Below are 24,650 nucleotides of genomic sequence, written 5' to 3' on the forward strand. Positions count from 1 at the left end.
TGACTCATGACAGGAACTGACTCCAATGATCAGTAATTTTTGGGGAGTCCCAGAAGGGACATTGATGTCATTGTTTCAAGATTAGACCTGGCAGATCTCTCCCACTGGTAGTGTCCTGCATGTGGTCTGGGAAGCAGTGGTGTGTATGCTTTTATTGTGTGTCTGTATGTTTCACCGGTCTAGCTGGGGGGATGAGTTGATGCTACATTTTACATGTTTGTTGATTGGACCCCTCACCCCCATATGTATGGCCTGTGAATATATATATATATATATATATATATATATATATATATATATATATGTGTAAACATTACTATATACAGATATATCTGTATATTTATATATTGCTGTCTATATATATATCTAACAACATATGGGTTTATGGGTGTCTGCATATGTATATATCTATATGTGGGTATGTATATGTATTCTGTCTCTGTATGTATACATTTGAACTATGGAGAGGGAGAAGTATATCTCCATGTAGCTATGGGTAGATATACACACACATACCTCTACATATATACATCTACATCTGGTTATTCCTTACTTTGCCAAATAGATTACACTTTGCAGCAGTGGAACTTGTAGTGGGTGTGGCTGCTCGTTGGGCGATGCCTCTGCCCAATGAACACTTTTGCTTACATCCCTGGGGCTGTCCATATAGACCCACATCAGCCAACACCTGCGCACCTAGACCCATAACTAGCTACTCATAGTTCCCCCACCCGCAGCTCCTCTACAGCACCCATCCTTACTCTGGGTGCTGGTTGGGTCTGAACACACCACTACATGCTGCCCACTCTCCACTTCATGGGTCCCATGTCATACGTTGTCTCGACCCATGGGTCATCAGGCTTTCTCACCCTTATATTTCGGGTATGTACACACCCCAGGCAAAACATTCATCGTATCACCTTCTTTTGGTTATATGTCACACACACACACACACACACACACACACACACACACACACACACACACACACACACACACACACACACACAGATATATATATATATATATATACAGATATATATATCTGTAAGGCTAGAGTTGCCACCTTTTCAGATGGCCAAAGTGGGACAATTGTGGTACAAACATCAGATTTTGCAGGCCAAAACATACCCACGGCCAGTATAAGGGACAGAACTTCAGTTTTTTGCCTAAATAAAAGCTTATTTTTGTAGCATTTTAATTGCTTATTCTGTTTCATATAACATTTAGGTGTTTCAGATATAGAATAACTGTTTTATGCAACTATTACATAAAATATAGGAAATAATTTTGCCCTAATATTTCAGAACAGTTGCCATTCTTACAATATTTTTGCAGGACACAACTGCCCAAAGAAGGACTGTCCCACGCAAAGTGGGACAGGTGATAACCCTATGTAAGGCAATGCATACCACCACGCAGACACACTTAAACATGCTTACTTGTGCTTATTTATGCTTAAACCTGCTTACTAGTGCCTTATTCATTATTTCACTAACACTTCACTCCAGTTCACTTTTAATTGTTATTATGCAGGTTATACAGCAGACAGATGTCAAAATATGTTCATATATAGATTACCAATGGAAAATGGTATGTGCTGCAGTGGGATTCGGAATGGGAATGCTCCAAGCACTACACTATTGCTGTGCTGCTTCATTTGCATATATACCCATATACCCATGACTCCTAGTGCCCCAAACACCTACCCCAACACTACACTAACACAGCAGTCATCCATTCTCCAGTTGGATACACGGTGTATCCACACCACTACACATTGGCCACTCCCTACTCCTGTAGATCCATCCCATGGGTTGACTCACTCTACATATCCTCAGACATAGATCCATCCCATGGGTTGACTCACTCCACATATCCTCAGACATGCCAAACTTTTAGTCCACAAACATTGGTGAAATGAGTGACCAATAGGACACTATTCGCAATTTTTGGGTTGTCCCACTTGGGACACACATGTCTTTATTTCAAGATTAGACTCAATAGTTCATTACATCATTACTCCCATTAACATGACACTACAATAAATGAATAGGTATGACTATGTGGTAACGCACACGTTACACTTGAGAGCTAATAATGTATGAGTTTGGCGAAATTATTTTACAATTAAGATCGTTTAGTGATTGGCGTTGCCATAGCAGGCAGATCACAGGAATGATTCCATGTGTGAGAAAGTCCTCACATTTGATTTTTTGAGAACAGCACTGACTTCAGACATTGTACACACTTCTGCATTTTAGCAGTTTCATCCCTTCCCTCTTATGCACATACTATTATTCTATCTACTGTCGAGGTTTGTAGGGGCACTTTCATGTTATGTCTGTGAAAGCAATGAATGTGTTACAGGGAATGTACTTCTACATATAGATGTATGCATGTGTGTATGCATATATACTTATAACGAACTCACTGACCTCCATGAGGTGGGCCAGTTAGAACCAGGCCATCCAACCCTGACATGCCTGGATCTATAATTTCATACCCATAGTTCCTCTACCTCACCCGAGTTCGACAAACATTTTCCGGTTGCTATCACAGCCATGACACACATCCATACATTGCCCTCTCCTTAGCATTAGGGGCCCTACACGTATGTTTCCCCAACCCATGTATTATCAGGCTCTTCCACCATTTAGTCCTTGAACATACCTGCCCTTGCTTGTGTAATGATCGGAGGTCCAACCATCCTAGCAATTTTTGGGTAGTCCCACCAGGGACTACCCTGTGATTGTTTATAAAGTAGACTTAGCAGATCAGCTATATTACTCCCACTGGTAGTATCCTGCCTATGATGTGAGTAGCAGTGCTTTGCTCACCCCTGCCCAGCTGGGTATGACATACACTGACACCACTAAATAATACTGGAGTTGTTGTTGATCCCCTTCTCATTTTTTTTGTATGCTTTTTTGTTACGACATTCATTCTTCATATATATATATATATATATATATATATATATATATATATATATATATATATATATATATATATATATATATATATATCTGTACATACACATGCACATACATCTACATAATTATATACATTTCCCATGCTGGGCACTGCTTCCAACTGCACAAGCGCACTCAGACTTGCTTACTGGTACTTATATATGTTTTCTGCTTATTTGTGCTTACACCTGCTTACTAGTGCCTTATTCATTATGACACTACCACTATGATTGCATGACATTAGTTAAACATTTCATGTGGTACTCCAGTTCACATTTACATGTTATTATGTAGGTTATACAGCAAAATGACATTCCACATGGAAAATGATATGTGCTATAGTTGGCCTTGAACCGTGCATGCCTGCTCGTTTGGCAGATGTTCTAACCATTACACTATTGACGTTAATGGTAATTCCGCATGTTTTTCTCTATTTGGTTGATTTTGATGTGTAAGCAATGCTAAGCAGGGGGCAGCGACGCGCAGACATGCTGCACTTCGCTTACACTTTTAATATTGAAGCAATACAAATGTAAAATAGGGACACGGGGAATCTAATTGTGAAAGTTCTAGGGACGGGAGCTCAACATTCCGTTACGTGCTTGTGTGTTTACTACTTTGATTTTATTTCAGTGTTCGTGGACACTCTTGCATGCTTAGCATACATTTCAGTATCCATGGACACTGAATTAATTACTTACTATTAGAGGTGGGCTCTAATAGTAAGCATAGTAGGTGGTGCAACTGTGGGGGCATGTTTCCACCTCCTTAGAGCACTTGAACACGCCATCTGCACTCACACATGTTTCCTGTGCACGTCGAGAGTGCGGCAGTGCACCCTCATAAATATTCATATGGCGCTGCTGCACCATCTGTAATGGGAACACTCGGTGCAAGGCTAAAACCGTCCTTGCGGAGAGCTTCATGAATCCTGGGGCAGGTGTCATACAAGATATTTGAGTGGTGTTTTTTTCTTTTGGGTGTTAATTGTATTGTTAGACATACCCCCTTATTTCACACTTTTCATACCCGAGACTGGTGTGTGTCTGTGTGTGTGTGTGTGTGTGTGTGTGTGTGTGTGTGTGTGTGTGTGTGTGTATGAATGAAAGAAGGAGGGTGCATCTTCCACATCTTGCTACTTATACATATTAAATTCAAGATCCCTGTACCTTGGAATAAGATGAATAATCTAAGATACAGAAGTTTCTACTTCAACTAAATATGTTGGAACTTCAATGAGCAGTCTTGGGGGATGGACATTTTCAAGTCTCAGAATCAAATGGTACCCTCACACTTATATGAAATGTCTTTTCTGTGCTTAGACATAATATTAGTCATCATTGACTGGTTATATTAGTAATGTCTATTAAAGAAAGAAATATTTTTATATTGTCTTACACTTTTATGACTTCAATCATCCTTGGTATGTATGAAATACTTTTGACGTAATAACTTTGAAACTAATAGCTAATATCCTTATAATTAAATTGTATTCTTCTGTCATAAGTGTAATGCATCCATAGGCTACATATAAATGTTGGACTTTGTCTGATTTTAGATAACTGCAGGATATGAATAATGCCAAGAATTTAGAATGTGAGTGTTTTTGAATAAAAAAACTAAATACATTTGGCAGGTTATTTAATAAGCTTTATAAAAACAGATTATAAACTTATTTTGAAAATAGTTTAATGTATTGAAATTAGAGAGAATATTAAACATTTGAAATATCTGAAAAGCAGTTATTTTCTTTTCCCAAACTCATTAGCTGCAGTCTGTATTACATTTTCAAAAAAGTTCATCCACCATTAATAAAATATAAACAGACAATCTGAAGGGAATGATTAATTCCACTTAGCTATGAACAAATATTTAGTTATTATGGAAATTAAAAAGAAAACTCTGTTATAAGCTTGCACTTCTAAATAAATATCACATAAAATCTAATAATCATATAATACAGGAAGGTGAACTCCAGTAAGAAAAAAAGTCTGCTATCTTTATCCACTGTGGGCAGCTCTCATCTTCACCATTACAGTGCCTAACTTGACTTGAGTTGTTAATAAACTTTGTAATTTATATTCATTGATTAAAAAAGAATGAAGAACAAAAAGTTCTTAAAATTGGATTGTTTGTCTTTCGGCTTTTCCCGGTTAGGGGTAGCCACAGCGGAACTCCAGTCCGCTAATGACTGGCAGCAGACTTTCACAAACGCTGAGGTGTCAGCTTGACGTTCAACCTTCAACGAAGGCACGCCCATTTACGCATGTCTTTCGAACGCACACCCAACCGCGGGGAGGACATGCAGACTCCACACAGAAGGCACTCCCCACACTCCAGCCGAGAATCGAACGAGAGAACCTCTTGCTGTGAGGCAACAACACTACTGCTGCACCACCGCGGATGTTAAAAAAATGAAACAATCACATGGATAGTGGAAAGTTAATCTGGGCAAATGCTAAAAAAAAAAACAAAAAAAAAAACATGCATTTTACATTATTTTTAAAAGATAGTTAATAATGTTAAGTAAAGAGTCTCCAGAATAACTTTTTGGAAATAATTCATACTAAGTAGACAAGTGCAGTGGCCAGATAATTTGAAATAATAATTTAAATTACTTGGATAATGTGAAATTCCACTTATAACATGTTTAACAAATTTATTAAATTATTACTTAAGACACAGGCAAACATGGATTAACAGAAAATAAACCATATTAACATGTTTCCATCCATATACATTATATATTACATACATTTTCTTTTCTATAACTCCAGTTATAACAGTTTAGCTAAAACTTAGAAGAAAGTTGTGCCAATTCTGAATCCTCCATTGTCTGTCTACCTTTGTCTCTATGATCAATCAAGCTCACTGAAGTAAATAAGTCAATCCCCTATCACCACCAAATTAATTTCTGTTCCACCCATATAATTTTATTATATCATTTAGATACACGGAAGAATACAATACACTTCACCAAAAATACTAAATTCAGATAAAACTTACATTTCTGAAAATGTATTCTTCTTGCAAATGACAGTTTCCATATTCCCTTCATTCTGTTTAGTGCTTGCATAGCCTTGAAGTCAATATTTTTTCTGAAGGGAAGGGGAAATAATATCAAACTCAATATTTTAGTTAGACATTACCTGCATCTGAGTATTTAACACAATGTCATGGGTCAAGTTTTAAATATTTTGATTTTTGGGGTTACATGTCTTAAGGCTTTTAATGAATGCTCTACCAAAGACAATGTCAAAAATAAAATATTCAGCATGTACCAAAAATTTTATAGAAAACTATTTAGTCTTGATTCCAGCAATGTCTTGGGCATTCTAAATGACTAACAATATCACACTAATGGATAATATAATTTGTTTTTAGTATATGATTTTCTCTTTAATACGTTTCATGCTATTAATAGTATTATATTATGATGTTTTTTTTAAATAGCCTTCATTATATTCAGTATAAATAATCACAATTTATTATGCCAAATGCCTTAAAGTGATGAACAGAAAAATACCTTGGTAACTTTAATCTTGTATCTTTCCTTAGAAAATCTCTTTCCAAAACACTAAAATTACACAATATATGCTAAGACACACTCCCAATAAAAACACACACAACACAAAAGCTATCCCCCTACTTTATCTTTACCCAAATCCTAACCTTTGAACACTCTTAGAAATGCACTCCAACACCCAACACCAATCCATTTACCTGTGTATTGACTTTCTGAACTGTTAACTTTCCAACATGTAGGTAACATGAACTACTGACATTCTAATAATAGGTTCATAGGCAGAGCATTTCAGGTCTAGCCAAAAACCCTGTTTAAAATTTTCCTCTAGCCTTAAGGAAGGCAAGACAAGATAGACCAGGAGAGAATTTGTGGCTGTCCATCCAATTATCTAGGTTTACCTTGAAGGTGGCAAGGGTGCGACTCAACTTGATATGTAGTGGAAGTTTGTTACAAAGGTGAGGGATACATTGGATATGAATCTATCATGCAAACATGTCTTATTTATTTGCTGATGAAGGTTTACTCTATTTAACTGAGTATTTGATGCACCTTTAGTTCTTTGAAGGAATAGGAGATCAGATAGGGGTGGATCTTTCCCCTCCTAGTGTCAAATGCAAACAAATTATGTATCTCTAAAGCCTACAATACCCTCATTTTACTGATTACAATCTTACATCATGTTCACTTAATTGTTTAGTATGTAACTCATGTATAGTTGTTAGCAGCCAAATGCGCATGATATAGTCAGTTGCAAGATGCTTTAAAGAGGATATCAATGTTTGTTAGTTGTTTTGTTGAGAAATGTTTCATAGAGTTCAGTCTATAAAATTCCTATCTTTATACTGCATGCTGTTACTGAAATTTTATCTGTTATGAATTACCACTTTCTCTTAAGAGTATAGAATCTATCCACTGGTATTCTGTAACTGAATATTACTATAACAATAACCCACGCCTGAGTGTGGGTAATGCTGGATTTACCCACGGTTGGTGTGGTTTGGTCATGAGGGCGAAGCCCGAGTGGCCAAACAAAGCCAACCATGGGTAAATCCAGCATTACCCACACCCAGAAGTAAATTATTGCTATTATACAACGACATTATTTAAGAAAAAAAAAATTACTTTTCTTAAATAATGGCATTGTGTAATGCCTCCTTGCTGCCCTTCCGCAGCTGTCTGGTATTCTGCGGCAGTTCTGATGTACTGCGCATGCGTATGCCTATACAGTACCTCAGAGCTGTGGGCAAACACAACAGAGAAAGCAAGATCTCCATTGCTTTTTACAAACTGTTTCGCTATGTTAAATGGGTTTAACATAGCGAGACAGCTTTAAAAAAAGCAATGGAGAATCTATGTATATCCATTTAACATAGCGAGACAGTTTTGAAAAAAGCAACGGAGAAAGCAAGATCCAATGTTTTTACAAACTGTCTCGCTATGTTAAAGGAGTTTAACATAGCGAGACAGCTTTAAAAAAAGCAATGGAGAATCTCCGTTGCTTTTTTTAAAGCTGTCTCGCTATGTTAAACTCCTTTAACATAGTGAGACAGTGTGAAGCAACGGAGATCTTGCATTCTCCATTGCTGTAAAAAAAGAGTTATAGTAATGGAAAAAGTCCGGGTGACCGGACCTTTTTCCATTACTATAACTCTGATTTTCAACATGCACACTGACCAATCAGCATGCACGTTTTTGAATATTAATGGGGGCCATTGTATAATCAGATATATTTGTTGTTATATTAAGTGCAGCAATTTTTGTCTGGGTTTCTGCTAATGTGGGCTTTGCCCAGTAGGGTTATTCTAATAAACAACTGGAAGCAAATAAATTAAATCTACCTATTAGTGTTTCTGCAGTTAGCACACTGCAGACTAAGCAATGATTTCGGTGCAAAAATTAACTACAAACAATTCTAGCCTATAGTCAGAACAGAAAGTTACAAAATTGCCCAGATTTGTACCTCTCCTACTCTTGTTTTTTTGATAGATAATTGGCATGTTTTATCAATTGGGTTACTATTCTACCAAAATGATTTCTAAATTAATTAAAATCTATCCTTATTAGACTGAAAATAATCAAAAACTGGTCTCACCATTTATAGTAAAAGCAATACAATTTATTTTCCTTCTATTTATGAAAAAAGATCTTTATTCTTTCTTGATTTTAGTCTTAACACATGTAAAGCACTACTTAAACTATCTGGCAGATTGATGGATTTGCCATAATTCAGCATTACATGTTGGTTTCTTTTCCAGTGCTTTGAATATAATAGAAGCAGTTATATTCTAGTGCAAGTAATCATTTCATGGTGGCCCATTGCAGGCCATGCTGATCTAGAAACAATTTAGTTGTACCAATCGACCTTCCATCATATTTTCTGAATGTGGGATGAAACCAGGGATATTTTGGGAGTATATTCATGCCCCAAACAAAATGGAGTATGTGTGTGTTATAAAAAATTGTGTACTTGGGCTGTCATTTATAAGATGTAGTTGAGCTATTGTATTGACAGCTCAAGTTTGTTTAAGATGAACAGTAGATCCATTCACCTTACCTTCTTCACCAGAACTGCTGTGTATGTTGAGAGTGTTGCCAGCTTATTGTCCCGGTCCCCTTCAAGAAACACATCACACCGAATGACATTTGGCAATCTTTATTAAATTTCCATAAACATAAATGTTAACCAATATTCATTCATTTCAACCAAACATGATACAGGTGAAATATCATCCATGTAACACTATCATAGGACAGGACAGCGTAAACCTGCTCATCCTGATCAGTAAGCAGCGTTCATACCTCCACTCACTTACTTATGAAGCAGCGTACCTGCTCACTTCCATTACCATTTATTGCATTATACCATCAATCCAATAAGCAGCTTCACCCGCTTACTTATATACTTATCAAGCAGCATAAGTGCTCACTTTCATTACCATTTATTGCATTATACCATCAACCAAATAAGCAGATTCCTCCGCTTACTTATTTACTTATCAAGCAGCGTAACCACTCACTTTCCTTTCCCAACTTATTGAATTGACCATCTAACACCAGAGGGGAAACAGAAGAGGGCAAGCCTGCCCCTCTTCTCTGCCCGTCAGCCTGACCAGGCTGTTCCCCCTCTCTCCACCAAACTTCCATTAGGAGATAAGGCAAAACATCATTCAGTGTACAATTACCAGGACATTACCAGCCCCTGGCAATTACCTAATGATTACCAGGGCATGACCTACCACCGGAGAAGGAATACTCAACCCCCAACCACTGAAACCACCCTTCCCATAGCAACCCCTTTTACTTGCCCAATGACATGTAGAAACAACCCAAAAATGAAAGTCACACTTCCCATACAAGGACACCCCATCTAGCTCACCACCTAAACCCACTTACTCAATGCAACCCACTAATCCCCTACCCGAGCCAATCCAAGAAAAAACTCCAGCTACCAATAATACACTGTAAATTCACTCCTGATGCTCCCCACCCAAAACAAGCAAAACAAACTATTACGTTGCAACTACTGGGAAGAAAATATAACAAACAATTCCATATTTGGCTGCCTTGCTGGAAGACCATGAACTCTTTTCACACCACTCCATCAACCAACATCATCATCGACCCCCTCTCTTGCCTGTCAAAGCCACCTTCCTTCAACCTACCAAGTAATGCCCAGTCACCCCATCTCCATTTGCAACCTCCGAGGGATCTGTAAAAGAAAAAACTGTAAATACTTCATTCACGCATAATCACAGCTTCTTAATGACAGTATGCACCACCACTGGCATATCTTCTTCATCAACTGCATAAAATGCCTCTACTGCTACATACAAAACACCAATGAAACTTAAGATGTGGGAGTTGCAAGGGCATAGCCAGCATGTTTTTAGGTGCGCTTTTAGTAAAGTTTTGAAGTGGGTGCATGATAGTACAGAGGTAATTGTGGGTGTGAGGGAGTTCCATAATTTGGTTATGGCGCAAGAGAATAGTGCTTCACCAGCAGAATTATTGGCTTTAATTGGCCAGTAAAACAAATGATTGCATTAAAAGGCCTATTCTATAAATAAATATGTCACTCTTTTCCCAACCAAATAGTTCCCAACAACATTGTTAACCATAATTAAGGCAAAGAAAAAACATTCATAGTCATGTTATTATAACCTATTACCAAACTTGAAGTGTAAATTCCCCCCATGGCTCTACCTATATCCCTTTGGACACTGGCAACAATCACCCATGTCACTCTTAAATAAGAGCAACATGCAGCACACTCTGGATTAAAGAATCTTACATACCTGAGTCTGGCTAGTTCATCAAAACCTTAGAGCCATTAACCTAGTAACTACCCCCACTCCTGAAATTGGTGCCACTCCTCCCACCAGTAAGAACCCAAAACTACCTCTAAACAAATATCAAACCCTGCTATAAACTTGTCCTCAACATACCTTATCCTCCTTTGGTCTTATACTACCCACCTTGAAATGCCTTAATGAATACAAAACAAAAAACTTGTTAACATACCATCTACCAGAAGATCAACCCAGCCTCCCGCAGCAGAATACCTTACCTCCAAATACAAGTGGATAATAAACATAATAAAATGAATATAGATAAACTGAATTTAAAGGGCCCTAGCACCAGTAACCTAGTGACTTCCTATGCTTTTAATTACTGCACATCCATCCCACCTGTGGAAAAACCCCAGACCCCCCATAACAGGTCCACAACCTTGCTTTACCAAGCCCCCAACATACTCCTGTACTTATCAATAAACTAGCCAAACCACACCAAGTTCAACATATCTTGCTAAACAGTGAATAAATAAAATTCCCTATGACCCCTTTGTTTATAACTCCAACAAGCAAAACGCCCATCCCATCAACTACCTTTAACTACTTCCTGCAGGAAAGTGACTGTTTACATTACACCCCTAATCAAGCATATTTATGCACCATTCCATCGATGGTAACAGCCACGGGTACCTGCACCGTCACACCCCTAGTCCTACCTTACCTTGACCTAAACATACCTCTTTACATAACCCCCTATGCACCACTCCAGCACCAAAATCCACAATCCCATTATACACTAGTCCAACCATCAAAATCCACATAAAGCATCCATTACCTTTCAAAGGCATTTAATCAGGGTGCTAACCACTGGTTACTCAGCACATACCCATCTCTGGCCTTCCTCTGCACCACCCAAGCAGCAGTGGTATCCATTGAACAGGCTCCAACACTCCTTCTCTCCGATCACCAATCACGCCCACTTGAGTCCACACCTCCACAATCTGTAAAAGGAAAAAACACAGATTAATCATCTTGCCTTAACTGAAATAAAACAGCTATGAACCTCAAACCCTGTCCATGTGTTTATATATTCAAATGTACTCGCAATGATACCCCGCCTCTTTCATCTGCCTTATGTATCTTGCTCTGATAAACTTAGAAGATGAGGAAATAAAGGTTTGCTGCAGCATGAATTAACTGACTGTTTCTCAACTGCCCAGCCACACTGTAGCTCTCAAACGTAATCCCCAAAAGCCTACCATCTTAACCCCTACACTCCGACATTATAGCACAAACAGCAGTAACTGAAGCTATGCTTAAATGCCATGTCAAACGCCAAATGTAAATTGATCTACCCCTGAGTTAGTCAGAACTAAGACCTCCTGCAGAAGAAGAGAAAATTTAAATACCAACACACATGGGTTGCCTCGTAATTTCCATACCATCTCAGATAGCACACTGACTGGGACAAGATAAATTATTTTGCAAGCAGTCAACCACACTCTCCACCTACTGTCTACAAAACAAGGAGCAGTAGCCCTCATAATGTGTGAACAAATGGACAAACTGTGAGACGCCTACTAATAGCTTGCTCCTCTCAGCCTGAAAATACAATTAATTTTTTTTTTTTTATTTCAGATGTTCCACCATTGTACTACATTCCTCTCAACCAGTGTGATCATGAACTGCTGATGTGCTTTGGCTGCCATTCTAACCGGCGATATCAGAACGAAGTTCCAAAATATTGAAGAGGCACGACAAAATCTTATGTTATAGCTACTTTGGACATTCCGTGCAGGTAGTCAAATCCCCACTATGACAAATGGCATACAAAAGATAGAGCATACCTCTTGCCAGTAGTAGGATGAATAAAATAACGCTCTCAAATAAAGTAACTATAGGCAATACCTGATCTACTGGGAAAGGTACCATTATGCTCCGATAATCCCCTGGTAGTCATCTCACTCTTATAACACAGCATATATCTGAGGGATTTCCTATTCTGAAAGCAAAACCTGGGTCATTTACCTAGAAGCTGAAGCCCAGCAATACACTGAAGTTAAATCTATATAAATTACATCACAGCACACTTTTTCGTTCATAGCTGTTATTATATTGTTATAGCACCTCATGTTACTGGTGCTACTAGATCTGTTTTCAACATATGAATGCTGATATATGGTTTCAAGTCCAGATATTCTTCAAAAATCTGAACAATTAGGAGATAACGAATAACACAGCACAAAATGCCAACACCACAAGTTCTCAAAATCTCCCCTTTCCCCCCTTCATTCTCAAGCATTACTGCTTAACAATCATGTGCAGCACCTGCCTGTTGCGTGTATCATGCCCAAGCTCGAAACAACCATCACTTTGCCTCACACCCCAACCCATGCAAAAGGTCACTTTACCTTAGAAAGGCGCTCCACAGCACGGTGCAGCAATTGCTACTCGACCACCAACAATTGCTAAGCCTTACACTTTTCAGATATCACTGCTCAACTAACTGCAGAAAATGTCAAAACAGCAAGCTTAAAGCACAAATGATGACCATACCAAGATTTGCAATTGCAAATGTACTATGGCGTGCATGATTCAGTGGTCCTTCCCCTAATAACTTAGATGGGCAAATATTAACTAGAAAGTGTGCTTGAACCCGAAGCTTCCAAAGGCAAGAAGCCTGAAACTCGAATGTCTGTCACTGCCTCCAAAACTTCAAATTGCAGAGTATTTATTTATTTATTATTAGTATTATTATTTTTTTATACAAAGTACAAACTTCCAACTTCCGCCATAAGGCAAGTGCAATTAGCTGGCAAACCTCCCCTTCACAAGCTAGTATGGCTTCCTGTGCATATGCATTAATAGCTGTAATGATCGCCCACCTCCATCTACAGAAATGCACCTGCGCATGACCCGCAGAGCCCGGATGGCTTCATAGCCCACAAAAAATACAGTACTAGCAATAAGGCACCAATGACTCAACAGCAGAACAGCAAATGAACCCAGGCCACCAGAGGTAACAGAGAGAGACTACCAAGCTACAACAGCAACCAAATGAACCTTCTATACTGCCACACTGAGACTACAAACCAACATGGGAGATAAAACAAACCCTAAACCACCAATGAAACAAAACAACTAATGTAAGCCCTCAACAAAAACCAGACAGCAAGGGCAGCAGAGAAATACCCGATGTTGTAGTCATCACACAAGGAGCAATCATCACTGTATGCCAAAACTGATTACAAGTTAAGCTGTAGATGAAGCTCAAAACCCCCCAACAACTGAAACAATCTCCACCAACAACACCTACCTTCCCCATGTCCATCGTAATCTCTATGTCCCATGAATGAAAACACAGCACATCTCCCATGAATGTAATCTCCATCAACATCAACTACCCTCCCAGTCAGCAATCTAAGACCTGGAATGACAGAAACGATCCCCCAATTGTAATCACGCATGCAGCAGAACTGCCATTTTTTTTTTAAGGTATAAATTATGCCTAAAATCAAAACTGAACTGACACACCCATTAGATCTACATGCTCGCCAACATCTACCTTTAAATGCAGTCACAGCGATCTGCTCTTGCAATCCGAACTATTTTCTTATAAACCTAAAGGAGCCTAGAATACTAGGCTTATTGATGGCAGGTGTTTTCTGAAGGATAGAAACCCAAATTCAAATGCAGTCAACAAAGGGCTCCCCCCCACCAATGGGTAAAGCCTGTACTTGTGGACATTGCGTTGCCCAGGAAACCACAGGACTTCTCAAAAGGAAATGGCTCTTTAGTTAGTTTTTATTTTTTTTTATATATATTTTACAGTACTGCAAAAGGCAGTTAGGGAAAAGGTCCATATCTTTCAATCAGCAAAGGAAAATCTCGAACAAATGATGGGCAAGTACTGAGGGCATTCCCTACCCCACCACTGTACTGATAAAAAGGCAAATCGTTCATGAAGGGAAAAAAAAGGGGGGAAGTGACAACTTAAATTGTTTACCACTTAGGAACTTGACAGACTAACCAGACAATCTGTACAGCTGAGCAGTATGCTTGAGCCAACCACCTAGTACAACTGCTCGTGCTTGGCAACCACTGCACGTCACTGCTTAACCCAGGAAATTGCCACCCTTGACAAAACATGCAAAACCTCTAAGAAAGCACCCCAGTCCAGCCACATATAAATCCCTAATGCACCCAGACATATCTACCTCACACCCTGATGCTAAAAAGTGAATCTCAGTAACACAATGCCAACCACAGTAAAAAAAAAAAAAAAAAAAAAAGAACCTCCACCCAAACCCCTCTACTTCCCATTCCTAGCTAAAAGTAGTCCAAGGCCTACCTGCACCACAGTACCTACAGGTTGTCATGAAAGTAATACTCGCAGTAGCAAGTTCATGCCAAAATGTGACTCCTACTCCAGTTGCACTTGCCTAACATCCTTTAAGCCTCTCCCTACCCCTACCTCACTTCCTCCAAAACCTCATCCATTCCTATTCAACCCTATCCTCCCCCTATCCTCCCAATTCCTGCTAGTCTAACTAACCCCCCCCCCAAAGATGTCCCTGGACAAATTGGTCTGTTCCAAACCTCATTTCTCCTTTGAGCATACTCAAACCATCTACTACGAGCAGTGTTGGGGCTGATAGAGACAGATGGAGAGAGAGAGAGAGAAAGCATGAGTAAAGTAACAGAGCATTAAAACATCACTTCCCACCCTTTACGCTTTATCTTGTCTAACAAAGAATGTCTGCCATTGATTACTGTTTTCAGTTTTGTACTCCAGGTACAATTCCTTCTCCTCTTCCCAATAGCCTCTCTCTGTTTCTCCTGCATCTGCTGTTTCCTTGGGCTGTTTTTATTTCTTTGACAAAAAGAACCCTCCCTTGTCCTTCTGAATCCCATTCATTTAAATTGTCTCAACAACTCTCTACTTTCTCATTAACTTTCAGAGAAGTCCAGTCCTTTCAGTAATCTGCATTCCAACTGTCTTCCCTTCCCTCTACATCTGTTCCATACCATGCTTCTTAGTGATTCTGCATGTTGTGCATACCTGGATAACACTTTGCTTCAGCTTTTCTTGTCCCTTTACCACTTCTACAAGCTGATCGTGGTCATTTGTACTACCGCACACTGAGAGGCCAATTTCTGCCGCTCTGTTTTGCTGTAGCCCCACCAGCCACTGTTTTCCTTTATCTTTTTATCACAGCAGCATGCACACAAATGGCCTAGCCCTAGTCTAAGGATTAGTAATGTGTAATTTTCTCCTTTCCAGGTCACATTATAGCTGGATGTAAAAGGCAGAGAACAGATCATTTCTGTCATATATTTCATATAAGAGGGTAATACTGCACTCTACTCTTCTGTATCTATGCCAAAAAAAATCTTCTCAATAGACTCCATGTTCAGACATCTCCAGAGTCTTTTTTCATTGCAGCTTACTTCACAAGTTGTAATGTTTAAGTATTAAGTGCTTTATCTTTTCTTTTAATTGGGAACAACTGCCAATTCTGTGAGCATATCCACCTAAGTATCAATGCCATATATTTTACCAACCCTGGCACACATCTAACTCTCAACAAACTCCACTGAATAAATTCCTTTGTTCTCTTCCTTTCAGTCCACTAAATTGTGAAATCGTCTCACTTGGGATTTAGCTCAACTTCTTTTCAGCATTTATTTAAATATTTCTGTGCTGTAAAAAATTTAAATTCAATGTATTTAGATATTTTACTGAGAAATGTTTTATAGAATTCACTTTGACTTGGGTACACAGGTGTAGGTTTGTAGCACTAAGTCTACCTTTCAGTTGATTTATTTCATTTTACATAAATCATGCAGGAAGAATTGTAGTTTTAAGTAGCCATTTTGCATGATTTCTAAAGTGCAAACAGTCCTTTTCTGTGTTTTTCTAGAAGAGTCAGATTGTAGAGTGGTTGTAGAATTTGGGTTACAAACATGAAGACTGTAGTTACACATTTAAACATGCATGTTTTTGGTACAGATAGTATTACTTTATTTATGTTATTTTTATTTTTCATTATTCTTTGTCATATGAGCACAGACATATAAGATGATATGGCCTTATATGAGTTGCTTCTCAACATTTCAAACTCAATGGATACTTCAGTTTCGGATTTCTCTATAGTTATTAAACTTGCAGATGTTATTTGCTGAATGAACAAAATGTTATTATGCTGTATTTCTGATGCTTGGGCTTTTGTGTGGCTTCATGTCAGGAAATCATCGATATTTTTTTTTCACATTGGGTGCATTTTTTTAATTGCTTCATTTTTGTCAAACAATTCTTTATACTCAGGCCAACAGGAGTACAAGTAGCATTTCTTAATTCCACATTTTAGAAAAGATTTATGACTTCCTGATACAAATTAATCTGTGACGGCAATGTCCTCATGACTAGTTTTGTTGTTAGACATTAAGTGCATCATGGTAATTTGTGTTCAGTGCAAATATTTATATCAAGCAGTTGTGTTTATGCAACTTGTTAAATAGCTTAAAATGCTGCTAAACACTTTTTTTTGCAATTTGCTAGTCACTTTTGTTGTTGATATACTTTTCTCTCTCTCCAGTCTCTCATCTCTTAACCATTTATCTTCCATCTCTAAGATATAATGCAGAACTATAGTTTCTAATAGTTTGCCTTAACTGCACTGTTGAAGTCATCTTCTTTTCACCGGTGCCATCAGTCAGACTTACATTTGCATGCCTGTAGCATATATTTTCATTTGAACTGGTCGTCCCCTTTGCAGAGGTCCCTCATCATGGGTGCAATACTTTTGCAAGAGACATGGAACCTGGGAAATCATTACTTGACAACACTGTAAATTAGTCAGAAGTATTACAAAAATGAAGATACGGGGAAACACCATAAAAATGATCCATTAAATTTGCAAAAGCTAATGCATTTTAATCAGCCTCTTTCAACTAGCTTATTCAGTGGAGAAGCATGTAACACATGTAAGTCTTTGATGTTGTCAGCCACAGAAACTGGCGATTCTGCCTCCTTTTGGTCTGATCCTCTGAATTTTAAATACATTTCCTAAGTCGTTCCTTTTCTCTCATCTTATGGAATAAGCAATGTTCACCACCTTCTCTTTCACAGACTCTTGTTTTGCAAGGACTACAGAATCTGTGGAGAGATTTCAGACTTGCTGCTATTTCTTAAGAATCCTAAGGTGCATACCCTCCAAACCTGTCACCTTATTACCTCTTAGCCTCAGCAAGGTCTCTGGTATGTCATGTTTTCTAATCTCCATATCCCTTTGTTCTTACAGCACCCTTCCATTCTGTTGCAGTTACTTCTTTCCTTCCATAATGAGCCCTGAAGAAAAATATGTGTTCATTAGCTGCCCTTGGTCCCTAGCTTATTAACATTTAGGGAAGCCATGCCAGAGAGATTTGTCATTCTTCTCACATTTCTAAACAACGTTTTAACACACATCTGAAGCAGAAAATTACTATTTTCCCCGGTCAGACTGGGACTTTCTGCTACCCTTACAGCACATTTCCTTGTATGATATTACCAGCACATCCTGTGCTACCATCTTTCTTGAAGTTGTAGATTCGGTTCTTCTCTTTTATCATGCGCTGCCTTTACTGCCTCGTTAGTGAGTTGCAGTTGTCGCACTTTCTTTTCTCCTCTTTTCTCCCAAACACCTGGCTCCAGCCTCCTTTTCACAATCTGTATTCTCCAAATTAATTTTGCTAAGGTATCCCAGCTTAAATTATTCAATATTTTGCCAAGTAACATTCTATTCCCTCCTCATCCATTACTAAAGTTTAAACCCTTGTGGGGTTTTCTCTTTTTCAGCAGTTATTCTCAGCCTGGACCCTCACTAAGACATGTTCACTTTTTACTCAGAAGTTTTCACTCCTCACTTCAGACACATCCCCTGTGTTTGGTATGAATAGCAGCAGAACATTTCCCTGTTACATAAGGCTTTTCACCCTCTACTTTGCCTCCTTTTTCCTTACCTACTAGAAATGCATATATGGTGGTGCAGAAGCAAGTGAACATTTCTGAGCAGAGTGCCAGAAATTATGACTTTTACAGTGCCGCGGTGGTGAAGTGGTAGTGTTGTTGCCTCACAGCAAGAGGTTCTCCCGTTCGATTCTCGGCTGGAGTGCAGGGAGTGCCTTCTGTGTGGAGTCTGCATGTCCTCCCCGCAGTTTGGTGGGCATTTGAAAGACATGCGTAAATGGGCATGCTTTCGCTGAAGGTTGAACATCAAGCTGGCACCTCGGTGTTCGTGAAAACCTACTGCCAATCATTAGCAGACCGGAGTTCCGCTGTGGCGACCCCTAACCGGGAAAAGCCGAAAGACAACAACAACTCTTGCAAAATGTTCCATTGCCAGGAAGTTAGATTTGAAAGTTTGGACAAGTAATGACTCTTAAATGATTCTTATATATGCATATAAAATACACTGGGCATGATTTTCATTAATATCAATCAACACATTTGCAAAATTTTGCAATCAATCACGTCCAAAGTAAAATAAGTAAGACAATAATGTCACTTATCGTAACATTCCTGGCTGTTGGTCCTGGGGTGGGGCGGAGGTTGCTCTAGTGTAAGAGGAACCTTGGACTGACTACCCCTCATAGATTAAATAGATATTGCTTAAGAGCACCATTTTCCTTCTTGTTATTCAGTAGGATCATCGTCTTTCTGTTTCCATTTTCCTGTTTTCCTTGATGAATGAAGAATCACTGCAAATTACCAACTTTCTCCTCAATGCTTTAGTATTTTCATCCCCAGTGCATCCATTGTTCTCATGACATGACCCTTACCGTACTTCTGCTAGTACAGGTAAACTATGTCATGCATAAATGCCATCCTTTAGCTCTTATATATTCTGTAACCACAGATGACCTTATCACTGTATTTACTAACACTTATCTCTTTAATTACTCTACTATTCACATTCCTCTCCAGAGAAATGGCTTGTAACAATGCAAAGTTATTCTTAACGCTTCTACCATTAATGCTGTATTTTTCCAGCCCTTTTTTGTTTCCTCTCCTTTACATTGTTTATCCATCGTGGCTTCTCCTGGAATGTTATGGGCATGATGTTGTTGTGCCTTTCGGCTTTTCCAGGCTAGGGGTCGCCACAGCGGAACTCCGGTCCGCTAATGATTGGCAGTAGATTTTTAAGTGCCGAGTTGACGGCCCTGACACACAACCTTCAACAAAGGTACACCCATTCACGCATGTCTCCACACAGAAGACGCTCTAGCTGAGAATCGAACAGGACAACGTCTTACTGTGAGCTGACAACGCTACTGCAGCACCACTGATGCTGTAAGAAAATAGAACTTGGTCAAGCATGCCAATCTGTCTGGTCAGTTTCAGCACAGAAGCAGTTTAAAAGGCAGGACTGCAGTACAAAGATGGGAACATGTAGGTGCTGAATATATAGGCATATCTTTGCCTTTTCTCCACATTAATACTTATGTCTTTAGTGGTAAATGCAATCATATTATTAGATTAACTAATTCATTGATTGATTTAAATGTCCTAATCTGGGTAGAATGCTGATCCAAGTGGATCAACAATAACCCCATTCTAAGCAGTGAAAATTCTGTACAAAAAACATTATTTTAAAACTTGTAAGCCTGTAAAAAATGTTTTGTTTTTAGGTTTATGGGATTATAGCTGCTTAAATGATTTTCAGTTTAGCCAAAGCAAAGAATTTTTTGTTTTCCATTATAAAATTGAGTCAGTTTAAATGAAGTTTGGATGGTAGGTGGTTGCCGCATATTTCCATATTATTTAAACATTATGATTTCAGAAGCTGCATAATACTGAGACAGCCAGCAACTATGGTGGGCTAAGATGTGCAGTGTTACTGGCCTTTGAACTGCTTAATGTCTAGTAACTATGGAAACTGTTTCAAAACTGATGTAAAGGCAGACATACTGCTTCATCTGACAGGCTCCATTGCTTCAAATGTTTACAAATATTTTAATAAGTTGAATATTTCCCACCCTCTTTATTTGTGGGATGTGTAAACTAACTGTAACAGTTCCTCACACACTTCATTTTGAAAGCTGATATTTACTTGAAGCAGTTAATGTCTTTCAAATTAAAATTTATTTCACTACATTCTTCCACACTCATTGATGATTCAGTGTATTTTTGTTATCTCTGGTTTGTATTTACATTCTCATTGAGAGATTTGCTTTTTTATACTGCCAGTTAAAATGATGGCTTACAACCAGCATAAGAATGCAATCCACTCACGCTCCATTTATTTCCTTCACCAATTGCCTTTGCATCTCATTTTGGGTATAGAAATCTCATAGCATTAAATATTGTCAGTATTATAGTCTGCAAAAAAAGTAACTAGTGTTGGGGGCGGGTGTTCACTAACTGAAACAGTATCATGCACTTAAACTCCAATACACGAAGATCTCAATAAATTAACATTAACTAGCTATAACATTTTCTCTCTTTCTCTTCAACTGGAAAGCATCACCATTCCATAATTATTCCTCTGTAACACTGTAGCTAAAGGTAGATATCATATTATATTAAAAATATAATGGCTTATGAGAGTTATCTGCCTATAATAATGTCACTTCCATTTTTTTTAGGTTTTGCTCCAACTCCCAGTTTTCAGGTCAAGAGGACCCATCTATTGTCCACTTTAAGAGCAAATAAACTCTTGAAAGGTTGAACCGCAGTTGTTGCCATTCTATGGCAATGGAGATGTTATGTCCTGCCAGTGCTCCCAGCCCTGGTATAGAAGCAAAAAGAAAATGAATACTCAGACTTATGTTCATGTGTGCTAGAGCTACTGAGGTTTGTCCTCACTCATTTATTAGTTATTCCTGCATGAATCATCCTTTAGTTACATTGCAGGTTACTGCAACAATGGAATACCCCTGCATCTGGGGGTAACTGCAACAATGGAATACCCCTGCATCTGGGGGTAACTGCAACAATGGAATATCCCTGCATCTAGCAAAGGTAAACCGGCTGCTGACACTACCTCTGACCCCTACAACACTCCAGCATTTACCCTGACAATACACTTTAGTTATCGATGATGCAGACATACTATCTTTGTTCATACCAGCTGGTCAACTAAGGTTGCTAAACGTAATGTTTGTTTGTCTGATCAGTGAGAGTCCCAGGCAAGTTTCATGTGTGTATAGCTTTAGTCACCATAAGAGCAGAAATGAAAGCTTAGTAGGCTTATTAGGAGATGAATACCCAGTGCTTTCCACTCATAAATACTCTTCATCCAGATTTGCTATTCTGGTTCATAGGTAGTAAAAATGTGTGTAGCACAGGAGACTACTGAGAAACCTAGCACAATTTCCTAATTGCCCAAGAGCATTGCCGGATTAAGTAACGTGCTCAAAATCATGCAATATGCAAACAGAGGCTGAGGGAATCAAACCCTAGACTAGAAGAAGCAGCTATTTAACAGTTCATATTGTTAATTCTCTGTGCTGATTGACAGACTAATAAATAGTTTGAACTCACAGATTTTGACCTTGCATATCTTGATTTGTTAGTCAAGTGTACCAACAGTAAACCACAAGATGTTGTCTTTTGTCATTTGGGGGATCATGGAAGGCTAAGACCAATGTTAAGTATTAGTTTTATTTTCAGTCATTTTTATTTTTACGCATGTATGATTGTATATACATATATATATATATATATATATATATATATATATATGTGTGTGTGTGTGTGTGTGTGTGTGTGTGTGTGTGTGTGTGTGTATGATTGCAGGTATTTATTTTTATCAGTTATCTCTGACTTTTAGAAATGATGCTATAATAATTAAATTCTTGAAGCTTTTGTTACTAAAGTAACAAGAGGTAAACCTATTCTTTCTGTTTTTCTTGAAATCCAGAGTAGACTTTATTGAGAAATAAAATAAGAAAAATAAATTAATGTTTTATTCTTAATTTCACTAAGATTTCCATGACAGTTTTCAAGGGAAGAAGATAACATACTTCCAAGACTGGCAGGCATCATAATCCCACAATAAATTCAATGTGGTTTTTGGGGGAGGGTGGTGGGGGGGAGTTGACATCTAACAGGATATGCCCAAAAGGATACTTGTCAAATTTTCAAGGACTGTAGATACAATGTTCGGGATGATAGAAATGAAAATTTAAACATGAGGGAATATAAGGTATGGTATGAAATACAGGACAACTTCAGAATGAATATATAAGTACCAGAGCTGTGAAGGGCACAACTCCCCACATCAGAGGATACAAGGGCTTTACCCCCTACAAAAATGCCTCAAGCGTATAACAATGATCTTCTAAATTTTATGTTTTTTTTCTTAATTGCAGATTATTTTTGAAGTGTTAAGACACACAGGATTGATTCTTGCTCTCTCATATAGAACCCATGCAATATCCAAGCCCTCAAAGTGAGCCGCCTAGGATATAGATGCCCTTTAATTATGTGCTTGACTTTGATACAGATTTGACATTAGTAGAGTTGCTGTTTTATCTTTTACTGTGTCTTTATGGCCCTTGCATACATTCATACTGTAATAAAGATCACAGTGTCTAAAACAATGCAGCAAAACAGGTTCTGAGGCATTCTGTTACCTTACCTCAGTAAAGTATTCCGTATGTAATAATGTGTACATCTGAAATAGTTAATTTCCTTAAATTGCATGGTGCACATGTCTACATTTTTTGAGCATTATATCAATTATTGAATAACAAAAACAACCATAAAAATTAAATATACATAAAGAGCTCAGTACATCAGTGCTATGGCTCACAGTTTTCACATTTCCTTTGAATAGAATAAAAATATAAAAGGATGAATAATTATAACACCCACTAATATTCTTGTACAAGTTAACAGTTTTCAGACTTTCTCCTGTTATCTTTCTACGTTAGAAAATATGTGGCTAATAATTCAGTGTGTAGCTGCACCACTGTCCCCTCCAGTTATAAATGTGTATCACTTCACGGCTACATCTGAGGTCACCATGCCCTAACAGAGGCTCACACTTACATTGTTCTGTCAGTCATACGCATTTTTGAACAGATGCTGACACTAGTATGAGACCTTGTTGAACATCAGCCACACTGTAAGTTAATGATATAGGCATGAGGTGTATAGAAATGCTAGGTACCCACATCAGTCACACCTAAGGTAATGATATAGGCACAAGGCTTATCGAAATGCTAGGTGTCCCTATCAGCCACACTGTAAGTTAATGATATGGGCATGATGCTTATAGAAAAGTTAGGTGCCCTTATTAGCAGCACTGTAAGTTAATGATATAGGAACGAGGCTTATAGAAAAGCTAGGTGTCCCTATCAGCCTCACTGTAAGGTAATAATATAGGCATGAGGTGTATAGAAATGCTAGGTACCCACATCAGCCACACCTAAGGTAATGATATAGGCACAAGGCTTATAGAAATGCTAGGTGCCCACTTCAGCAACACTGTAAGTTAATGATATAGGAATGAGGCTTATAGAAATGCTAGGTGCCCACATCAGCTACACTGTAAGGTAATGATATAGGCATGAGGCTTATAGAAAAAACAGATGTCCCTATCAGCCACACTGTATGTTAATTATATGGGGATGAGGCTTATAGAAAAGTTAGGTACCCACATCAACCACAGTGAAAGTTAATGAATATATGCATGAGGCTTATAGAATAGCTAGGTGACCTTTACAACCACACTGTAAGTTAATGATATAGTCTTCATCCTTCTAGAAAAGCTAGGTGCTCACATCAGATACACTCTAAGTTAATGATATAGGCATGAGGCTTACAGAAAAGCTAGGTGCCATATTTGGTTCTTTCCTTGGCTTATT

Source organism: Protopterus annectens, chromosome 4.part0 (genome assembly GCF_019279795.1).
Source record: "Protopterus annectens isolate FY-2018-M chromosome 4.part0, PAN1.0, whole genome shotgun sequence".
Classification (NCBI taxonomy): domain Eukaryota; kingdom Metazoa; phylum Chordata; order Ceratodontiformes; family Protopteridae; genus Protopterus; species Protopterus annectens.